Consider the following 11,934-nt stretch of genomic DNA (forward strand, 5'->3'; position numbering starts at 1 on the left):
ATATCTTCATGTGCGTGAACATTGTCCCTAACCTTTCTGATTCACTTCAATAATCTTTTGCTTTCTCCTGCATTCTCTCTCTCCAGCTGTCTTCTCCAGTTTCCCAAAACTTCAGTGATCATCATTTGTCCTCCAGCTCTGCTTCAACTATATTTCTCTTCATCTCTTTCTCTGTTTTGTCCCCTGTATCTCTTCAATTTCCCCACTACAGAGCAAAATCACTCTACTAGGGAGAAGCTCATTGCATACAAGTTTCTGATTTATGTTGAGTTTTGTTATATAACTGCAGACCTTGCCCCTGTGGTTAGAGATACCAAATCAAGAGTTATCACAGTTTGTCAGTATGTAGGCCATGAGTGATGCTATTGTTATTGCCAACTGTAATACTTTAGGCAGGATATCATACTTGTAATCAATTGTTCTCCCTTTTAGAACAATAATGTGACTGTCTTCGACCATAACCATCACCACAACCCAGTACCAAAGGACTAGAGGCTCAGTCAAATAGATGGCAATATCTCATCCTTAATAAATTGGGAAGGTAGCATCTTGGGATTGGCACAAAAAAGAACCTCCTATACACAGAAGACACCTCTGAAGGATAGACATTTTCTAGGGAGGCTTCAATATTAGTGAGAAATTATTAGTCAGCGGAGAAAAAAATAAAATAAAATAATAGAAAATGATGAGACACAGAAGCAAAACCCAACTTCAGACCTCCAGTCCACCCAAGACAAGTCCAAAAGACAATGAAGTAGAAAAAACTGGAGGCCACCCATCTGAAATTTCTGAAATGAAAACAGCAGAAGTTCAAAAACACATGCATGACACTACAGAGGAAATCAGAAAAGAAATAATCTCTTAGGGAAAAAAAGAGATGATGACCGTAATGAAAGACTTAGTCAGCAAGTGTGCAATAGACACAGACTTTTTTTTAAAAAAGAGGAGCATAGGAAAATGATGGAAACCATGAATCCCAGCATAGCAAAGAAATGGAATCCATAAAATAGATTCAAACACATATCCAGAACACTGAAACCTACATTCAAAGTTTGCAAAATCACATGAATGAAAGTGAAGACAGATTTTCAGAGCTAGAACAGGATTGCAGTTAGCAATCATGAAAAGAAAGATCTCTTAAAAATAGCAAGGGATCATGAAAAGACCGTCCAACAGCTGCAAAATGATACAAAGAAGAAGAATATAAGATTAACCAAAGTCAGCGAAAAAGCAGGAGCCAGAACAAATGACGTAAAAAAGTTCACAGAAGTAATGGCAGAAAACTTCTGAAGCATAGGGAAAGAATTTGACACAAAAATAAGTGAGGCATTACTTCAAAGAATCAACAATTGGGATCTCATCCTACTGAAAAGTTTCTGCACATCTAAAGAAATCACCAGCAGAGTCAAAAGAAAACCTACAAATTGGAAAAAAATTTAGCTGACTGTCCCTCAGACAAAGGTCTTCTATCTAGAACATATAAAGAATTAAAAAACATCAGCTCCCCCAAATTCAAAGACCCAATCTAAAAATGGGCAGCTGAGATGAATACACACTTCTCAGATAAAGAAATACAAATGGTAAATAAATACAGGACAAAACGTTCAACATCATTAGCCATTCAAGAAATGCTAATTAAAACAACATTGAGATTTCATTTCACCCCAGTAATAAGGAATTATTAAGGAATAATATAAGCATTATAAGGAATCAACCAATAACAAATGCTGGCAAGGCTTTGGAAAAATAGGAACTCTTCTCCGGTGGAAATGCAGACTGGTGAAGCCACTGTGGAAATCATTTTGGAGATTCCTCTGAAAATTAGGTCTAGAGGCCCCATTCAACCCAGATATTCCCCTTCTGGGTATTTTCCCACAAGATCTGAAAACATCATATCACAGCGATATATGTGCACCTATGTTCATTGCAGCACAATTTGTAATTGCTAAATTGTGGAAGCAATCCAAATGTCCATCCACTGAGGACTGGATAAAAAAATTATTGTACTTTTATATAATGGAATATTATTCAGCTATAAAGAAAGATAAACTCGAGGCTTTTATAGGTAAATGGTCACAACTGGAGACCATACTCATAAGTGAAATAAATCAGACCTGCATGTATAAACATCGTACTGTCTCACTAGTGTAAGATCTGAAGGAGTGAATAAAAACTAGGAGGTATGATAGACATTGTGAAACGAAAGGAAAATGCTCAAAGTAAAGGGCAACTGGGGTGTGGGAAAAGAAAAGGGAAAGAAGGGGAAATTATGTAAGTATGTATATACAGGATAGCTAACATAGTTGTGCTACTGTCTTCTACCACTTTACTGAAAGGAACAGTTAATGATTACTTGTTTGATCAATCTTGTACATCTCTATTTGTTTTCCTGAGAAACCACTTTGAAGATATCAATAAGTAATACAACAGCCATATAAAACAAATATTAATGGACATGAAAAATCAAATAAGAACTAATACAACTGTGATGGAAAACCTCAATACCCACTGTCACGAAAAGACAATTCAACTAAACAAAAAAGTCAGAACTGAATGAAACCTGTGAATAAATGGACTTAATAGATGTCCACAGAGTATTCCACCTCATAACATCAGAATATACATTCTTCTCAGCAGCATACAGGATGTTTTCCAAAATAGACCCCATATTAGATCATAGAACATGTTTATGTAAATGCAAAGGAATTAAAATTATCCTATGCATATTATCACACCATAGTGCAATGAAATTGGAAATCAAGGCAAAAGAAACCACAAGAACTTTAAAAACACATGGCAATTAAATAACACCCTCCTCAGAACCAGTAGGTCACAGATGAAATTAAAGTAGGTAGTTTCTATGATTAAATGGTAATGCCAATACAACACACCAAAACTTATGAGACACAACAAAAGCCGTCAAAAAAGGTAAATTTGAAACGGTAAATTCTCATATCAGGAAAACAGAATAAGCTCAAATAAACAACTTAATATTGAACCTCAAACTTCCAGAAAAAGAAGAGCAAGTCAAGCCCAAAGCTTTTAAAATAGAGGACATTATAAAGATCAGAGCAGAAATTAAAACAGTGGAGACTAAAAAAATAAAGAACCAATTAATTGGAGTTATTCTTTGAAAGATTAATTGTTTTTAATTCCATTTAAAGTTGGTAAAATCTTATCCAACTTCATCAAGAAAAGGAAAGACTCAAATTCATGCAATTAGGAATCAGTGATCCTGCAGTAATTCAGATCATCACAGAAGAAATGGACAGATTTCTAGATACATATGAATTATCAAAGTGCAATCAAGACAATACAAAAATTCTAAATAACACAGTATCAGTCAATAAAATAAAAAATGTAACTAAAAACTTACCAACATAGAAAAGCCAAGGTCCTGATGGATTAACTGCTGAATTCTACAAGAAATTCAGGGAACATGTAATACCATTACTCTCAAACTCTTCAATGAAATTGAAAGGAAAGCAATATTCCCAAAGTCATTCATGGAAGCAAGCATTTTCCTGACACCAAAATAGAGAAAGATCCAACCAAAAAAGAGAACTACAGGCCGATCTCCCTACATGCAAAAATCTTCAATAAGATACTGGCAAACAGAATGTAAATGTAATACATCACATCAACAGAGCCAAAAACAAAAATCACATGATCACCTCAATAGATGTAGAAAAAGCTTTTGACAAATTCTAACACCTATTTATAAATTTTTAAAAGCCCTACAGACAATTTAAATAGATGGTCTTTATCTCAATCTGATAAAAGCCACCTATGAGAAATCAACAGCCAACATCATACTAAATGTACAAAAACTGAAAGCTTTCCATCTAAAATGAGGAACAAGACAAGAATGTCTACTATCACCACTCCTATTCAATATAGTTCTGGAAACATTAGCCAGAACAATTAGGCAAGATAAAGAAACAAAAGGAATCAGGATAGGAAAGGAAGAACTTAAGTTGTCATTTGTAGATGACATGATACTCTACATAAAAGATCCCATAACTCCACCAAAAGACTTCTAGATTTAATAACCAAATCCAGTAGTGTAGCTGGATACAAATTGAACACTTACAAATCAATAGCATTCCTGTACACAAATAACAAATCCATTGAGAGAGAAATTAGTGAAACAACCTATCAGAATAGTATTGAAAAAATGAACTACTTAGGAAACATTCTAACAAAGGAAGTAAAAGATCTCTACACTGAAAACTACAATATCCTGAAAAAGGAGATTGAATAAGATATCAGAAAATTAAAAGAAATTGTTTGTACTCAGGTAGGAAGAAACAATATAGTAGAGATAGTCATATACCCAAAGCTGTTATACAGATTTAATGCAATCCCAATCAAAATAACATTAGCCTACCTCACAGAACTAGAGAAAACAGTCCTATAATTTATTTGGAACCAAAGGAGTCCTAGAATAGCAAAAACAATACTGGGCAACAAAGTTAAGAGAGGGAGCATCACAATCCCTGATTTGAAATTACAGTACAGAGTTACAGCGATAAAAACTGCATGATATTGGCTAAAAAAAGACCTGAGGATCAGTGTAACAGATTAGAAAGTACAGAAACAACTCCAAGTGCACAGCCATCTTACCCTTGAAACAGGGGCCAAACACATTCACTGGAAGAAAGATAGCCTCTTTAATAAATGATGCTGGGAAAACTGGCTTTCCACATATGCAAGACTAAAACTAGATCCATGTCTATCACCATGGACCAGACTAAATCAAAATGGCTCAAAATTTAAATATTAAAACAGAAACACTAGATTTGCTGGAAAATAGAATAGGTAGAACTCTGGAAGACATATGTCATAGAGAGCTCTTCCCAGTCCTTGTTGTGGCCCAGAAAGTTTATATTTGTAATCCCATGAAGTTATTGGAATTCTAATGAATTAATTCCAATCTAACACTTCCAGTGCAATCCATGGCAAGAATAAAGACACTAAGGCATATTTGTAGTTATGGGGAACCAAGGGGTCCTAAGTCCAGCCATGATGATGGCTACGCAGAACAAACATCTCAACCCAAAACTGAACCCTGGTTTTATTCATTCATAAAGAAGAGAGTGGCTTGATGATGAGTGACTGTGAGAACCATGGGAAGTAGATAAGTGCCATGATCTGGGCTAGGTAAGAAGCCTGAAATCACCTCTGCAAATGTGAAGAGAAAGATATGCAGAAAGAGTAATCTGCATTACACAATTGAGATAGTATCTAATATTTTTGGGTCAGTGCTTCAGCTCTGATGTGCAATCTTTCAAGTCCCAAGAAGTTATAGCCTCTATCCCTAGGCTTGATCCCAGCCAATAGTAGGAAGCAATGGCTCACACATCCTGCCTCATCCCAGCTCACTCATGGGAACAATGGGGTCTGGGGAAACATGCCTGCCATCTTCAAAAACTACCATCAGCACCACCACTAGTGTGATATGCATTGCTTAAAGCCAATTGATAGGATAAGGAAAAGGTCCTAGCCAGCTCTGTATGTATCAATACAAGGAAATATGAACAGGCTCAGCCAAAATGGAGACAACTGCTTCTCCTTCAAAGACAGTCTCCTAGGTGGTCCTCCACAATATGTGTAAATAAATGAATGAAACACCTGAATGAAACCCCAGTGGCACAGGAAATACTACAAAGAATCAACAAACAGGATCTCATCTTATTAAAAAGCTTTTGCACTGCAAGAGAAACCACCATCACAGTGAAGAGACAACCCACAGTTTAGGAAAAAATTTTGTCAGCTGTTTCTCAGACAAAGGACTAATATCTAAAATATATAAAGAATTGAAAAAAATCAGACCTCCTAAATTTAAAGACCCAATCCAAAAATAGGCATCCGAGATGAATACATACTTCTCGGAAGAAGAGCTACAAATGGTAAATACATGAAAAAATGTTCAGCATCACTGCTCATTTGAGAGATGCAAATTGAAACAATGAGATTCCATCTCACTCCAGAAAGAATGGCAATTATCAAAAAATCAACCAATAACAAATGCTGGTGGGGATGTGGGGAAAAAGAAACCCTTCACTTTTGGTGAGAATGTTGACTGGTGCAACCACTGTGGAAATCAATGGGGATATTCCTTAAGAAACTAAGACTAGAGGCTCCATTTGACCCAGCTATTCCCCCTCTGTGTATTTTCCCAAAAGAATTAAAAGCATCGTACCACACCCATGTTTATAGCAGCACACTTTGTAGAAGCTAACTCTTGGAAACAGCCCAAATGTCCAACAACTAATGAATGGATAAAGAAGATGTGGGTTTTTTATACAAAGGAGTAGTACTCTGCCATAAAGAAGAATAAACTTGAGTCATTTATATCTAATTGGATGCACCTTGAGACCACATTCTTAAATGAAATAAATTGGACAAGCGTGTGTAAATATCACATTGTCTCTCTGGTGTGAGAAACTAGAAGTGTAAATAAGAATCAAAATATATAATAAATATTTTAAAATGGAAGAAATTGTTCAAAAGGAAATTGGAACTAGGGAGGGGGAGGGGAAGGAAGGGAAAAGAAAAAATGAGAAAAGAAATATAAAATGGAAACAAAGCTTTGTAAATAAGGAGGGGAAGAGGGGTTGAAAGGAGGTGAGAGGAATGGGTAAAAAATGGAATTAAGATATATCATGTACAGGAGCTGGAGCTATAGCTCAGTGGCACAAGTGCCTACCTGGCAAGTGCAAGGTCCTAAGTTCAACTTCCAGCACCAAAATATATATATATATATATATATATATATATATATATATATATATATTTACATATATATATAATATTCAGGTACAAATGCCCTATGATGAGTGTGATCATTATATATATCTAAATTATACCAATAAACTTAATAAAAACATTAAAAATGGGTTTTTAAAAAGTAGTATAAATTGGTATAGCCTAGCAAGATGGTTCAAGAGAAAAAAGGCCAAATTATCAATATTAGGAATAAAAACATACATACATATTATACAACCTATAGACATTAGCCAGGTGTAATGCATGCCTGTAATCCCAGTACTCAGGAGGCTGAGGCAAGAGGATTGATGCAAGCTTGAGGCCCCAGCCTCGCCTACATAGAGCACCTGAAGCAGCTTAAACTGCATATAACAAGACCCTATCTCAAAAATAAAAGAACCTATAGACATTAAATGTTCACAAAAGAATACTGTGAACAATACTAAGCTAACAATATGGATTAAATTGACAAACTGATAGAAAAACTCTGTCATAAGTATTAACAATGAATTATGACAAAATTGACATACCTGCATGAACATCATATGGTTCAAGAAATGAAGCATCACCAACACTCAGAAACAATGTCCCCATCATACAAATCCTTCCCCTGATTAAATCTCTGTCTCCAAGTGCAATGGCTATCCAAACTACTAACATAACATCATATAATGGTTAAACTTGGTTTTAGCTTTATAAATATTCAATCATAGTTCATATGTTTGGTGCATTTCTTCAGTCAGTTAACATTTTTCTGAAATATATCTGTGGTATCTGTATTTAACTTCATTTTCATTGTATTTCATTGAAAGTATAGATGTGACATATGTGGTGGCCATTTTCCTCCTAACTGATATTTGATTATTTAAGAACTGGGGCTATGAATTAAGTGACTATGTGTAGTCTTATGTATGTCCTTTAGTGCAAATATGAATACAATTCTGTCAGAAATGTGTCTAAAAGCAGAATTTCTTGGCCACAGGATACATACTTGTTCAATTTTTGTAGCTGATGTGAAACAGCTTTTCAAAGTGTGGTTATCCTTATTTATATTCCTTCAAGAAGTTTATCAAAGAGCCAGGTCCTCTAAATTTTCACTAGTATTTGCATTGTTATATGCTTCCAAATTGCTTCTCTAATTCTGTGACTTGATTTTTTCAATCTAAATTTTATTGATGAACAGTGAGTCTTTATTTTAATATAACCCAACTTATCGATCTCCTCTATGATATGGTGGGTTTTGTATTCTGTTATTTGAAGATCTGTACATATATAAGATCCAGGTTATAAATATTTCCCTGTGGTGAGAGATACAATGAAGACTATCTGAGGATTGCAAGTCACTGGCCTTCATCTAGCCAACAGGTATCACAATAGAAGAAGTGAGAATGAGAGGGATTTGGAAGACTTATGGATGGACCAGGAGAATAAGAAGAACCTAGATATTTGCAATGAGGGAGTAAAATATAAACATTACAGATTGATGCCCTTTATTTGCAAACATTTCACAAATAAACACATTTGTCCAAGTACTGTACGTACCTTTATCAGCGTGGATTAACCCACTGCTGAAAATTTTTCCTTGATACAGTCTCATATTTATCCATAGTTATTTCCTTATGTGCCTTGTAGAGGGGTGCATTACTAAGGTTTGAACCCAGGTAAACACTCTACCACTGAGCTACATCCCAGTCCTTAGTACTAATCTTTAAATCAGCATCAACCACGAAGTGTCCCTCTTTTCCCAGGAGTTATTTCCAAATACAGTGAGTGACTGTGCCCTGCAGGTGCAGGGCCCAGAATAAACATCATAGGACATTTTGTCATGTGCAACTAGAACCCTGGGGAAGGTTGTGATTGTTCCCCTTCTGTGATGTGTCCTTGGATTATTCATATAATAACAGAGAATCATAAAATCCCATGCCACCTGGGACTTTACCAAAAACCCAACCACACTATCTGAGTTCCCCTTAGTATGCCCAGGGCAGTATACATCCAAATTCTCCAGTAACTGGAAAGTTACTACCCAGAGGGCCCTATCTTTGTTCTATTTATTATAAAATTCTCCCCACAGTTGAGATAAAGTCTCTGTCCTTATAATTTCTACTTATAACCTAATTTATCAACTCTACTGTTCAATAAATCATCACGATCCCTTTACTAGGTGTTAGACTCTCTCCATTAGACTAAGAACCTAGTTGATGACCTCATAGAGTTTGGAATCTACTTGAGGAAATCACAAGTATATCAAGCATAGTTAAACATGGAAAATTTAAAAGGCATTTTAAAAGGCATTAAAATTAGACTAGCTCACTAAAAGAAGTGATGGCTGAACAGGACTTCAACAACTACTAAGGAAGTGGCTAAAAAAGAACAACAGGAAAGTTAGGAAGGGCACCAAGAGGAATAGCGGCAAATGACAAAGCATAGAGATGTCACATCACAGACAGAGTATCAGAAAAGCAGGTTTTTGGTATGATCTATGTATAGAGGGGATAGATAGTAACATAAGGAATCAAGTAGGTCAGGCAGAGGGAGACACATCTTAGTGGAAGTGGTGACATATGGGAAAACACATAGTTCCAAGGTGATGGTATAATTGTCTTGCTTCTGAGGGTATGTGGCAGGTTGAATAATAACCCAGAAAGATCTTTGTATCCTAAACTTTGAAACTTGTGAATATTACTATATATGGACAAAGGGATTTAGGAAATGTGATTAAGTTTAGGACCTTGAAATGAGGTTTATTGAATTATTCAGGTAGGCCTTTAAATACAACCACAGATGTCCTTATAAAAAAGGAAAACAGAATAGTGGACTATGGGAGAGGACACAGTGATATGATGATGGAATCAGATATTGAAGCTTTGAAGAGGAAGCCAGGTGTTCTAAATCTTCACTAATATTTGCACTGTTATATGCTTTGAAATAGCTTCAAAGTGAAGCTATTATGAAATAGCTTTCATAAGCCAAGGAATTTAGTAGGCCACTGGAAACTGAAAAATTCAAGGAAAAAGAATCAGCTACTGCTAATACCTTTACTTTAGCCCCAGAAGACTTGTGGCCTCCAGAACTTTAGAAAACTAAATTTGTGGTTTTTTTTTTGTTTTTTTTTTGTTTTTTTTTTTTTGTGTTGTTTTAAGCCACCAAGTTTGCAGCTTATTTTTATAGTAGCAATAGGAGGATAATACAAAGTACTTAACCCCCAAAATGTTCAATTTTTTGTCCACTATGCTACAGTTCCAAGAAGTTACCAAAAAAAAGATGTATTCCTCAATGGGTGGGAAATATAATAAAAAAATTCACTCACATGAATTCTTATTTCTGGAAAGGATATCATTTATCCCAAATATAAATTTGTCATATACACTATTAGGTTTAAGTTCTTTGCTACGTGCTAGCTTTATGGCCTTGGGTATGCTACTAAACCTTTCTAAGCTTATTGTCTCATCTGTAAAAAGCTTATGAGCTTTAATTATGCTTATTAGCTCATAGTTATATATACCTCACATATACCTTATTATGATTCAGTAAGATAGAGTATGAAAGGAGGAAAGGGGGAGAGTCCATATTTATTAGAGTCCTAGAAAGTGCCAAGCACCAAATACTTAGGAAGAAAATGACTGAGGTGGAAACAAGAAAGACTTTAATACTTACTGTTTTTAAATGAAGTATAGATGTGTTCACTGGAGTCAGACACAAACAGGGCCACTTGGACAAAAAGGGCAGTGAGAAAATAGATACTTCTGAAGTAAGCAGAAAAAGTAGGTGACCACGGAGTAGGCAGAAATAGCCCTGAAAGGGTTAAATCTCCCCCACAAAAGTTGAGATGTTGGTGAGAGAAAGTACATCAAGAAATCATCTTCTAGAAGTTTCTTCTAGAATGGAACTGAAAGTGAGGTTGGAATCAGATAGCTTTGCTTCTCTAAATAGTAAATACCAAGAATCTTATCTGAAAGCTAAGTATGACTGAGATATGGTCCTAGCTTTAGAACTAGAAGAGCCAAGACTAAGAAAAGAGCTAGATGTAGTGTTCAGATCCTAAGAAGGAACTCATCAAAAATATCTCTGGAGAGGATCTTGCATTTTCTCCTTCATCTCTAAATTTCTCAGTCTCAGGAGATTTGCTGGGAACCTCAAAGTGCCTATCAATATTGTAAATGCCAAGGCACAGGAAGTTTTGAAGTTTCCAAGGAATAAAGATGAAAGCCCTGGAAGTCAGGAGCCTAGGGGTATCACGGAGGGAATTCTTTGGAACAAACCAACCCTTGCCCATGCCTTAAAATTAGAAGAATTTTTCAGAACTGGAATAAGCTGTATTAGTAACCCACACATTAGATAAAACTTTCTCTCCCTCACTCCCTCTCTCTCTTTCTCTGTCTCTCTTTTTTGTTTGTTTGTTTTGTTTTGTTTTTTCCAGTACCGGGAATTGAACTCATGACCTTGCACGTGCCAGGCAGGCACTGTGCCACTGAGCTAAATCCCCAGCCCCTGTCTCTGTCTCTCTGTCTCTCTCTGTCTCTCTCTGTCTCTCTTAAACACACACACGACAAAAATGACAAAAAGGAAAGAGATGTAAATGAGGGAGGAGAGGCAATGGCAAGAGGATGAGAAGAAAGATCTAATTGAACTTGAGCCCGAAGTATTCCCTGACAGTGCTCTGCAGCCTCTATTATCCACAGTGCTGCAGGCTGATCACCCACTGAGCAGGAAGTGGAGAAAGGGCAGTTCCACCTCATGCCTGCATTAGAGGCTCCTTCCACCCTTTCTGTCTATTGGCTATAATTCCACCCCTAAGCTTATAAAAGAAGCTAGGCAAGGGGCCCTATTGCTCAGTTGAGAAAGCATAAAGGAAACTAGTGGCTATCTTTACAATATCTTGATCAGAACACTTTCTAACATCCAACAAGCACCCAATGAAGAAAATGTATACCTTGCTCCTCTTGAGCTTCTCTCTTCTCTGCCTTAAAGAAGGTAAGTTTCAACAGCGGGAAGTGAAGGAAGGCATCTTAGGAGAGGTTATTCTCTAAACTCCTACTCTCCAAGACTCAGGCACTGAAATTCAAATCTGCAGACAGTACAGTCTGTGTTTCTGGATACTAGTGTGATAATGTATGTTCTTCTAATCAAGGAGAAAACGTACAAATTGCATAGAAACAGGGG

The sequence above is a fragment of the Chinchilla lanigera genome, unplaced genomic scaffold, assembly GCF_000276665.1.
Source record: "Chinchilla lanigera isolate Chin_1 unplaced genomic scaffold, ChiLan1.0 scaffold00011, whole genome shotgun sequence".
NCBI lineage: Eukaryota > Metazoa > Chordata > Mammalia > Rodentia > Chinchillidae > Chinchilla > Chinchilla lanigera.